Below are 12,412 nucleotides of genomic sequence, written 5' to 3'. Positions count from 1 at the left end.
TAAAAAAAAAAAACAAATCTGAAATATTAATTCTTGTATTTTATGCTGTTTATTGTTACTCAACATCTAGTAAGCTTTTTAAGCCCTGTTTGTTTATTACTGTACTAAAAACAATATTTTTTTTTGTATAATGGACATTTTTTTACTTACTGTCAATATCTGGAACGACGAAGAAAGCTATCAGCCAACTATTTGGACAAAATCAGTCATTTTATCTTGATAAACTCTTAAATTGATTGACAGATTGGTCTGTTACATGAGAAAATACTCTTCATAAGCTAAAGGTGTCCTTTTTGTACAAACCTTTGATACAATTCCTGATTCAAAACGAATTTGTAGGATCACAAACCTATCGCAAAGTGAATCCATCATGTCAACCCCAGCTGCATAATTTTTTGTCAGCTCCAACACGAGAACAAATAAAATCGCGAAAATACCTAGGAAAAATCGTCATTCCGTTGACCCTTGTTACGATATTATTTAGATTGGTGTATAAAGCACTGTTATTTTATGAGTTCGTTTAAACTACCCTCTGACATTAACACCTATTTTTAAAAAAGTGATATTTTAATAAGATTTGAACGTTTAAAACAATTGCACTGCAAAACTCTGTGAACCTCTTGAAATATCAAATCATGTCTAGATTACAATACAAGAATATTGGTTATTTTTTTCCTTACACGGCTACATGTACATGTATACTAATGCTTTAACTAACAGTTACGCTGTTGAACTATTTTTTGTTACATATAAGAATATAGGGAGCGTTGTTTTAAACTTTGGTAAATGTAATAAAAAGGTTTCGATATGTAACATTTATTAGGCTTAACTGATGAAAATATTGATTGATAGTTATGAAATCTACAATGAATTTATTTTCACTCCGTGTGTTTTATCATAGGACCAACCCATAGATAGATAGATAGATAGATAGATAGATAGATAGATAGATAGATAGATAGATAGATAGATAGATAGATAGATAGATAGATAGATAGATAGATGGATGGATGGATGGATGGATGGATGGATGGATGGATAGATAGATAGATAGATAGATAGATAGATAGATAGATAGATAGATAGATAGATAGATAGATAGATAGATAGATAGATAGATAGATAGATAGATACAGTAAAACACGCTTATAACGAAGTCCCAGGGACAGCCAATTTGACTTCGTTATATGCGTAATTCGTTATATACGTCAAGTTTACAACATGAAATAGAGACTTGGGGAATGAAATTCACTTCGCTGTAAGCGTCAATTCATTATAAGCATGTTCGCTATAACCGTGTTTTACTGTAGATAGATAGATAGATAGATAGATAGATAGATAGATAGATAGATAGATAGATAGATAGATAGATAGATAGATAGATAGATTTACCTTTCTCCGAAGTTCTTTTGTATATATAAAACATACATGAAATATAGTTTTGTCTTCAAAGGTTTCGGATTATCTGTCTTCCAATAAGCCTCTTTATAAACTTAATAACAAAAACCCGATTTGTAAACAATGCCCTCTTTCTGTTGGAACGTTAACACCATTGCTATGGAAAATATATTTATAAACAAGTTCTTACAAGAGAATTAATATTTATAGAAAATTGTAAATAATTTACTAGTGTAAAGGATTACGTTTACTCAAGGGGCGCAAAAATGACACTAATAGAAACCTACAATTGTGCAATGTAACCTTACTATTAAAGTGTGAAAATTAACTTTTATATGATTAGACCTATTACATACTTTTCTTGCTAAAGGCCTTTGAAAGTTTATCGAAAAATCCCTAAAACATTTCTATTGTTACCAAAATATTCTTTATGTTGACATTATTTCAAATCATTAAATTGACCCTTTAAGATTTTATTAAATAATTATATAAAGCTCTTTCAATTTTACTTTAAAAGATTTTTCCTGTAAAAAACGTTTTACGATCCGGATTTATAGACATTTACAGGACGGGACTCTTTAACAGGCTTAATGCCGTATCGTCAGCCTATAACAATAATGGGCAAATGTTAAAGAAGCCAGATGTTTTTCTCAGGAGGAACGTCTGCTTTCCCTCTATGATATAGTTAATGGCAAATATCTGTTTAATTTTATTTCCGCATTTGAGAAGAGTTGTTGACACCATCAAGTCCATTCGCAACAATATTCCTCTTGAAATATTTATGGAGTAATGTTCTATAAAAATCTTATGTAAATCATAATTGCCGAAATTATCTTGCAGCTTATTCTTATGTTACATGTATTCTTAATCTTAGATATATCGATTGAACTAATCGCACAATTAGCTATATATTCCCTCTCATTAATTCCGAGAATTTTATCGTGGATCAATCATGCACAATGCACCCAATATGCTTTCATTGCTAAGCCATTTCTGGACACTATACATAGTGCCCCCTTCTTCGGATGAGAGGACTGCAAAAACAAACACGTATCCTTTAACAATTAAATCTTTTACACCGTTCATAAAAATTGTTAATAAACTGTCATTTCTCTTATTAAGATATATACGCTGATTAAAACTTAACAAATCACGTTTCAAAAACAGAATTACTGTGGTTTAATCAATATTCGTTGAATACCAATTTTTGTGGATTTCGTTGTTAAGTTGATCCACGAAATTAAATGTTCATTGAAGTTCAATATCAACTAACATTTTGTATTGATAGGATCATTGGCCACGAAATTACGTATCCTTGAAACTGTGTTTTTCAAAAAATCCACGAAAATTGATACCCACGAAAATTAATGAAACCACAGTATGGTCAGGCTCAGGACAAAAATACTGATTCTCCCTTTTGCTTCTATAGAAATAGGCACAATGGACATTTAAGACTTAAGCACGGTAGCTACTATGCCCACATGACCGATGTTGTTTAAAACATTCTTTAAAATTCTCTATTAATTGCAAATTGTCAACTTAAATAATCATATTACCTCAAAGTTCATCTTGGTTTATTCTTACTATTTCAAATTAATTGTCACCATTATCGAAAACAATAGCAACTTCGATGCAAATTCAAATTAAAAAAACAGGTTTATTAAGAATCCAGTTTTTAGTGCAGTTTTACATTTTTAAGTTAAATAGTGTACGCGTGAAACCTCTTGTTAATTTCAATGTCCTTATATGTTTAAGGTATTATGGTCAGAATCAAAAGCTTATGTTTTAAACTCATTTGGAGTTATATTGTCAAGTGCGTGTAATTTGTTGATTTCCCGTGTTCACTCATAACGTTGAAGCATAGCAGAACTAACCTTTTATTCGAGCGTCAATGTCATATAACAAATGTTGATATTTATAATTGCAATTTGATAATTACAATTACAACCTAACTTTAAAGTGCTTTTAAAGCTTTCAAAATATATAGCGAGAAATTTGAAATGTGATGATATAGCACGGTATTGAAATAACGATTTGTAGTATAATTATTAAAATAAAGTAAGGAACTGTTAAATTAACTATAAAATACCCATATAAAATTTGATTCTTTCTTTTTCTTTACGATTAAAATTTAAGAAATATCCTGTGTACGGGTCAACATCGTAACAACAAGGCGTCACTGGGAAATTTAAAATTCGAAATTTGCAAAAGTAGTAAGATCACTCTGTTCATATCTGTCTTTTCTTGCAAATTCCGGTCAAAATTACAATATTTCCAACATTTCTTGTTTAGTCCATTCACAATGCAGTGTACCCTGTAAATTCCGCCACTTTCAACAACTCGGTCCTCTTTGTTCCGTATATAAATAAATAGTTGTCTCTAAAATTTCCAATGAAAAACATAATATTCTTCTTTCTACGGTACGATTCCTCTGAAAAATCCTTTGCATGTCTGTTCTCAATAGCTCTTTCACTTTAACTTCAATAAAAGCAGTAAAATCCTTCATGGCTTGATTGTTTTATCAAAAGTACGAGGGAATTCTCTTTACAGCTATTGTGGTACTAAATCGAGGGTGTACTATGTTGATTTTTCAACCCTATTTATATCATTTATGTAACTGAAATTTAAAACCAAAGGCAAAGGCGTAATAATGCATTTTCCAAAGTATTTTAAAGCCATCTAAAAGGCATTATATCATCCTTCTAAAAGGCGTACAACACCTTTTCAAAAAGGGTAAATAAGCGATCAAAGGCGTTATAACGCCTTTTCAAAAGGCATCATAATGCAAAAAAAGGCCTTGTAACGCATTTTAGCAAGGCATGGAAACGCCTTTTCAAAAAAGCATTATAACGCTTTTTAGAAAGGCGTAATAACGCTTTCTAAAAGACACTATAACGCGTACGCTTTTCCAAAATGCGAAATGACATTTTTTCAAAAGGCATTATAACGCCTTTTCTAAAGTGTAATAATTTTTTTCTACGGAAGCGTATAGGGGCATACCTTTTTATGTTACAAATTATCCTTTGATATTCTTTGTATCGTCTTACCAATATTTAAAGCAAAATGTAATTTTATTCCCCCTGTATAGCATTAATACACGTAGAAAGAAATTTTGAAACAGAATAACAAATATCAACATAAACGTATTTCATGTTTTGGATATATTTAAAAATGTCGTTGTCGAATTAATTCTGCGGATGGTGGTATTCTAATGGTACGCCATCTTCCTCTGAATCAAGTTCTAGCCAGCAGGCTGACATTAACACATACTGTTGAGTCATTGGAATTCCTGTTGTCACAATTATCATGAATCTCATAGATCCCAACAGAAATTATAAGAAATAATGTTGACTCAGTAATTACATGTATACAATTAACTCCGGTCCAAATTTTTTTTTGCCAATTAAGCTATATAAAAAATAATTCAAGAAAAAGGGCCCTACAAAGTTTAATCCACAATAAAGGAATCAAACAGTAAAAAATGAATATATCTTTTAATAACTAAGCATTCAAAATCTGTTACAAATCTATATCCTAATACAACAATCACATTTTAAGTGAGGATGGGTTTTTATCCAGTTATATTGCTCGAGTTCGAACAATATGAGTTTAGAAACAGATGGATGAAACGAGCCCTATCAATGGGAAACCATTTTCAGTAGGCTGGAAAGTTAACAAAGTAATTATCGGATTCCTTTCAAATTGTGACATTATTTCCTCAGCCATAAACTATTATTGAGTGTGAAATATTTTAGATTTACAACTTGAATATTTCCTCTGTCTTTACAAAAAGCTCTTCATTTAAAAGAAATTAAATGGGTTTAAAATAACACGATTATCTACCCCCTCCCCCCTTCTTAATAATTTGAAACACAACAAATTAATGTGCGCCCCTGTTCCATTTTCATGTAAATATTGTTTGTTGTTTTTTTTTTAAATTGTTATTATGCCTTTAAGAAAGGTGTTATAATCTTCTCAAATTAAGTAATAGCGCTTTAATTTGCGTTATTGCGCCTTTTAAAAAGCGGTTATTACGCATTACAGTAAGGCGTAATAATGTCTTTATGCTTTATAAAACCTTTTCCAAAAGGTTCCATAAATAATGCCTTTATGCGCGTAATAACCCCTTTTTGCGATATAACACATTTAAAAAGGGGGTAATTGAGCATTTTAACCTATTTTCAGTTACATTATAAATGCTTATAGGTTTTCGTAGATTTGAATTAGCATATTTCAGAATGGACTATTCTTAAAAATATATGCTTGGCATGTAGCGATGCATTTGGTATTCTTTTTTAAAAAACTCTAAATAGAATACACAGTCAAATTTGGACGTTTGTAGCATTTCAAATAAGATATGTTGTCTTGTCGAACACTGTTGTAGTGCTTTCTTCTTTAATTGAATTCTTGCAACAATTGCTGAGCTAATTTTGTTACGACATCTTATCTAGGCGGATTTCTATGTCAAAAAAAAAGTATGGAGGGTTTATGAGATTTAGTACTTGACTTATACAAAATTACATCCCATATATTTCATGGGATATTAAATGGTTTGTTAGCAACGACACTTTGATTTACGAAACGATGGTACATACATATGCTATCATTTCAAAGAACCGAATTTTCATTTCTTGTATTGACATTTTGTTCTCTATAATATTGTATGTATTTAATTTTATGATAGTGCGTTTTTTGTATTTTTAGATAAGTGGTCATAATGACAAAGAAAACAGCTGCCAAAATGCAAATACTGATTAACATTCCTTTGTCTTTATGCAATGAACAGCTCGGCTGCATACCTGAAAAAACAAATTATTAAACGGTGAAGGGTTAAGACTAATACAAACTATCTACTTGTTTTCTAAACTTATTTTACAAATATTTATGAGTGGATTAAAACATACCTGTTGAATTATTACCCTCCTCTGAAGAGTTATTGACAGATGTTGAATTAAGTAGAAAATGCGACGTGTCTTTAACAGGCATACCATTCGTTGCATCTGAAACAAAACATAATCAATTGATTCAATCAGAAAGACAAACTGTTACTGATGGTTAGATGGATGAATGGATAGATGTGTCGATGGGTTGATAGATAGATAGATAGATAGATAGATAGATAGATAGATAGATAGATAGATAGATAGATAGATAGATAGATAGATAGATAGTTTATTTAACTGTGATTGAAATAGTTAACATATCAAAAACATTACTATTCCAAAGGCATCCAGTGATATGATTGCACTGTTCTTCCCCACACACGCATTTTGACTGGCAGTCTTCTCCATAGTTTGGATAACGGCATGTAATGTTACAGAAGGGTCCTTGGTATCCCGTCAAGCAATCTTTAATTTATATATGAAATACACAAAGCTAGTCGTTGAATGCATTTCTTTGGGGGTTTTGTCGGATTATATTTAGCTTTTAGAAGATAGACGCATTGAAAAAACAGAATATTTCTAGTTTTTGATTTAAGTATAAGTTATGATAAGTTTGTAACTAATCTTAAAAATACAATATTCATGCACATTTTCATTAATGCAATGCAATTCAACAATATACAGTCATATTTGGACGTTTGTAGCATTTCAAATAAGATATGTTGTCTTGTCGAACACTGTTGTATTGCTTTCTTCTTTAATTAAATTCTTGCAACAATTGCTGAGCTAATTTTGTTACGACATCTTATCTAGGCGGATTTCTATGTCCAAAAAAAGTATAGAGGGTTTTATTAGATTTAGTACTTGACTTATACAAAGTTACATCCCATATATTTCATGGGATATTTAATGGTTTGTTAGCAACGACACTTTGATTTACGAAACGACGGTACATACATATGCTATCATTTCAAAGAACCGAATTTTCATTTCTTGTATTGACATTTGTTCACTATAATGTTGTATGTATTTAATTTTATGATAGTGCGTTTTTTGTATTTTTAGATAAGTGGTCATAATGACAAAGAAAACAGCTGCCAAAATGCAAATACTGATTAACACTCCTTTGTCTTTATGCAATGAACAGCTCGGCTGCATACCCGAAAAAACAAATTATTAAACGGTGAAGGGTTAAGACTAATACAAACTATCTACTTGTTTTCTAAACTTATTTTACAAATATTTATGAGTGGATTAAAACATACCTGTTGAATTATTACCCTCCTCTGAAGAGTTATTGACAGATGTTGAATTAAGTAGAAAATGCGACGTGTCTTTAACAGGCATACCATTCGTTGCATCTGAAACAAAACATAATCAATTGATTCAATCAGAAAGACAAACTGTTACTGATGGTTAGATGGATGAATGGATAGATGTGTCGATAGATAGATAGATAGATAGATAGATAGATAGATAGATAGATAGATAGATAGATAGATAGATAGATAGATAGATAGATAGTTTATTTAACTGTGATTGAAATAGTTAACATATCAAAAACATTACTATTCCAAAGGCATCCAGTGATATGATTGCACTGTTCTTCCCCACACACGCATTTTGACTGGCAGTCTTCTCCATAGTTTGGATAACGGCATGTAATGTTACAGAAGGGTCCTTGGTATCCCGTCAAGCAATCTTTAATTTATATATGAAATACACAAAGCTAGTCGTTGAATGCATTTCTTTGGGGGTTTTGTCGGATTATATTTAGCTTTTAGAAGATATACGCATTGAAAAAACAGAATATTTCTAGTTTTTGATTTAAGTATAAGTTATAATAAGTTTGTAACTAATCTTAAAAATACAATATTCATGCACATTTTCATGAATGCAGTGCAATTCAACAATTCAATGTAAAAATTTATTCATCCGATTGAAAAAGCTAATATACTTAACAATTATTTTGCAAATGTTTCACGAGTTGATGATAGTTCAGAACCCCTTTTACCCCCCACCCCCACCCCGGGACCTGGTCCCCTATTTTCTATGAACATATTTTGCATCTCTGACCAGGATGTAGAAGATCAACAAAGAAATATTAATCCATCTTAACATCCAGGACCCGATTATATTCCTCCACATATACTTTAAAATGTTATCCCTTCCATTATTAGACCCCTTACAAAATTGTTCAATTCATCATTAGGTAATAAACAACTCCCTCATGTGTGGAGGGTTTCTAATATCACACCAGTTTATAAAAACAAAGGTAACCCTAAAGAGTCAGCAAACTATGAATTAATCGCTTTAACTAGTATTTTATGCAAAATTATGGGAAAAAATATTTTTAAATATCTCTACAACTACATGTTAGAGCATAATTATTATCTAAAAACCAGTCGGGTTTCCAACCTAGAGATTCTACCGTGAATCAACTTTTGGAAATATATAATACTATCATTAGCTATCTAGACGAAGGAAAAGATGTTAGATTTATATTCTGTGATATTGCAAAAGCATTTGATTAGGTCTGGCATAAGGGACTATTATATAAGCTAAACCAAATGGTATCAATGGGAACATATTATTTTGGATTGAAAATTATCTTACTGACCGCGAACAAAAAGTATTGTTAGAGAGATATTCTTCTACTAAACAAAGTATAAATGCTGGTGTTCCGCAGGGTTCTGTACTTGGTCCATTATTTTTTTGGTATATATAAATGATATCACTCTTAATTTTGAAAATCAAATTCGGTTATTTGCAGATGATACTTCTCTTTTTGTAATTGTAGACGCTGATACAATAGGACCTGCAATATCTTTAACAAATGATCATGAATTTTTTTTTTTAAATGGTCTACACAATGGCTGGTGGAGTTTAACCCTTACAAAACTGTAAATGTTAACTTTACTCGGTCAGATAAATCACATCCAGATATCTTCTTTGGTAATACAATAAACTATTTAGATTTTAAGCAAAATCACTGTCATCTCAGATTAATTCTCCAATCATTTGCTTGTTGGTCTGAACCAGGCTTAGGGCGAATTACATTGTAAAATAATGCATTACATTACCATTACTTCATGAATTTGGGCATTAAATTACCATTACAATTACTTGATTGTCTTGAAGTAATGCATTACATTACCATTACATGAGTAAAGTAATGCATTACCATTACCAGTACTTTGTTTTTAAAAAGTAAAGCTAATAAAGAGTCCTTGCAAATGTTTCAAATATAAAACACTCTTTAACATATCTACAGGTTCATGCTCAGTATCAGGTTCAAATTCACTGACTTTACAAGAGTCATTCTTTATTTGCTCAATATATAATCTCCTTGTGGCATTATGAACAACATATAACATAAGTAAAATGATATTTATAGACATTTGGCATGATACAATGTAGGATACGAAATAGAGACACAGAAATATATGCATAACAAAAAACTATTTATGGAATAATGTTGCGGTCATCAAAAGCTAAATAGAGATATTTCCCCAGATTACACAAATCTTTATAATTTTGGACACTTAATTGTATTAATTCATAAACAGATGGTTTTTCCGGGTTATATTTCCTAAGATACTGTATTTGAATCGTATTTCTTTCTACTGAGGACACTTTAAGACAAAAGATTGCTGTTGCACTTTATGATTGAAGTTTCAAAGGGTTCATCTTTTAACTGCATCCTGTTAGTTTGAAAATCTTCCCAGTTATACTAAATAAATGTTTTACAGGAGCAGTCGAAGCTTGGACTGAAAAGTACTGTTTGACGATCTTTATCTTACTAGGATATATTAAGTGCAATAATAGAAACAAATACATGAATCTTGTATTTTCTATCAGTCCAAACTAATGTACAGTGTACTTAATATACAAGAGAGAGAGAGAGAGAGAGAATAAGTAAGTAAAATTATTTTCAAATGGGTTGTAATATTGGAAGTGATATTGATTTTCATCATGGATGGACAGTGCATTCATTTTGCTTTCAAAAGTGCATGTCTGTCTCCTATTCTATTGGGACATAGCGAAGGGAAGGGGATTGGGGTGTTTAGCACTTCTTATAACAATAGATTGTTTTGATACTTAGATTATCCTAGTGTTAACACATTTCTTCTTGAAGTGCAAACTAATTGGAGTAAATTGTTTAAATGATTAAAAACTCTTAATAACAACACTCTTTAAAATGTTATGAAATTGTGCTGTTATATTTAGTAATATTAACAATTCAAAAATGAATTTTAAAAATCTGTTTTTAATAATACAATTAAAACATTTTTATCTCAAGAATTATTTCTTTCTTCTGAAAAATAAATTTAGTCAAATTCAATTTCAACTATTCATTTATTCATCACATTTTTTTAAAGTGAACATGCATAAATAAGCATAGTAATGCAAAGTAATGCCATGTAATACCAGCATTACATTAGATTTTGGAAAGTAATGAATTACATTACCATTACTTGTAATGCTAATTTTGTGGCATTACACATTACTAGCATTACCTTGAAAACATGTAATGCATTGCAATGCATTACCATTACATTTAGCATTACCCCAAGCCTGGTCTGAACATATAACAAACATTTTTGATAAAGCATGTCAACGTTTAAATATTCTTCGTACTTTTAAATATAAATTAAACAGGGAGTCTTTAACCAAAATTTACATTTTCTTTATTTGTCCTTGTTTAGAATATGGTGATGTAGTATGGGATAGTTGTATACATGAACAGAGCAATCTGTTAGAAAGTGTACAAGTAGAGGCTGGGCGCATCATTACAGGACTGTGGCGCACTTCCTCAAGACAAAACTTATATAATGAATTAGGGTGGGAAACGTTAAGCGATAGAAGGAAAAACACAAAGTTACACTCATGTATAAAATACTTAATAATTATAAACCAAAATATTTGTATGATATGGTTGAACAGTGTCTCCCAGTCTCACACAATTAATCATTACGTAATAATAACTTGTTTCACATTACAATTACCAGAATTGTTGCATATTATAATAGTTTTTTACCCTCGACAGTTAAGTTATGGAACACTTTGCCAAACAATTTAAAATCTGCAACAAGTATAGCCAAATTTAAGCAAGGCTTGCAAAACAATAACCTTGTAGATAAAATAAAATCTAAATTATACAACCATGGACAACGACATTAAAATATACTTCATTGCCAGTTAAGAAATTTCTCAAGTAACATTTAATGCAGACTTGTATAATCATAATTTAGTTGAATCATCAAAATGTTTAAGATGTGGGTACTCCTATGAAGATTCATTTCATGTTTTCTTTTATTGTCAATGTTATAATCCTCAGAGAAACTCTCTGTTTAGATACATGCGTGAACATGACATATCAAAAGATAATAATATTTTACTACATAGTTATGATTGTCTATCTCTAGCAGAAAATATATCATTTTTTGACCAAGTTCATCATTTTATAAAAAAAAAACAGTAAAAGATTTTAAAATGTAAATTAACAATGAGTAACACTGTGCTAAATGTACTTTACATATACTAATTACTGAGCCTATTTTATTATAACTACTATATATGTGTATATTTATCTCTATTTTCTCTTTTGTTTTGTTTTTCTATCATTATCTTATTATTCATCTAAATCCTTTATTGCTATATTCTTTATAAGTTAGTAAATATCCACGTAAATCTTTGGAAAGTATATACTATTAGTATTATAAATATATATACCTTGATCTCAGATGGAGAGAACTAATATAGGCTATCTTTGCCTGCTGCTCAATCCAGATTCATTTATATACTTATATGTAAATTTTTGAATAAAATATTTCTTAAACTAAACTAATTCAACGGCAAAAGGGAAGACATGCACAAAAACACATGTTGTTTATTTATGTTTATCTTATGAAGAACCAATGATAACAACTAATGTGAAAAGCCATTAGTTTAAATAATACAAATAAAAATTTAAAATCTTTCTGTTTTACAATACGCACTGTTTGTAGAGACCACATCTAAATCCACAAGTGATATTAACAATAATGTTATCCAAAGATTCATAACAGAAGATCTCATCTTTGTAATCTATTCTCTGATTTAAAATTAAAAACCGTCGGTGATTTGCG

General features: G+C 30.3%; 1 long non-coding RNA gene across 1 annotated transcript; it reads right to left on the bottom strand.

The window, feature by feature from the left end:
• Positions 1-4,937: 4,937 nt before the first annotated feature.
• Positions 4,938-12,412, bottom strand: LOC136271189 (uncharacterized). The gene is made up of 6 exons (XR_010709054.1): positions 12,284-12,412; positions 7,851-7,982; positions 7,547-7,642; positions 6,615-6,746; positions 6,303-6,398; positions 4,938-6,197 (listed from the first exon to the last, which is right to left on the bottom strand). It is a non-coding gene; the product is annotated as an uncharacterized lncRNA (long non-coding RNA).

This window comes from Magallana gigas, chromosome 9 (assembly GCF_963853765.1).
Source record: "Magallana gigas chromosome 9, xbMagGiga1.1, whole genome shotgun sequence".
NCBI classification, from domain to species: domain Eukaryota; kingdom Metazoa; phylum Mollusca; class Bivalvia; order Ostreida; family Ostreidae; genus Magallana; species Magallana gigas.
The sequence above is the reverse complement of the archived record's forward strand: the minus strand, read 5'-3'. Positions and strand labels throughout refer to the sequence as shown.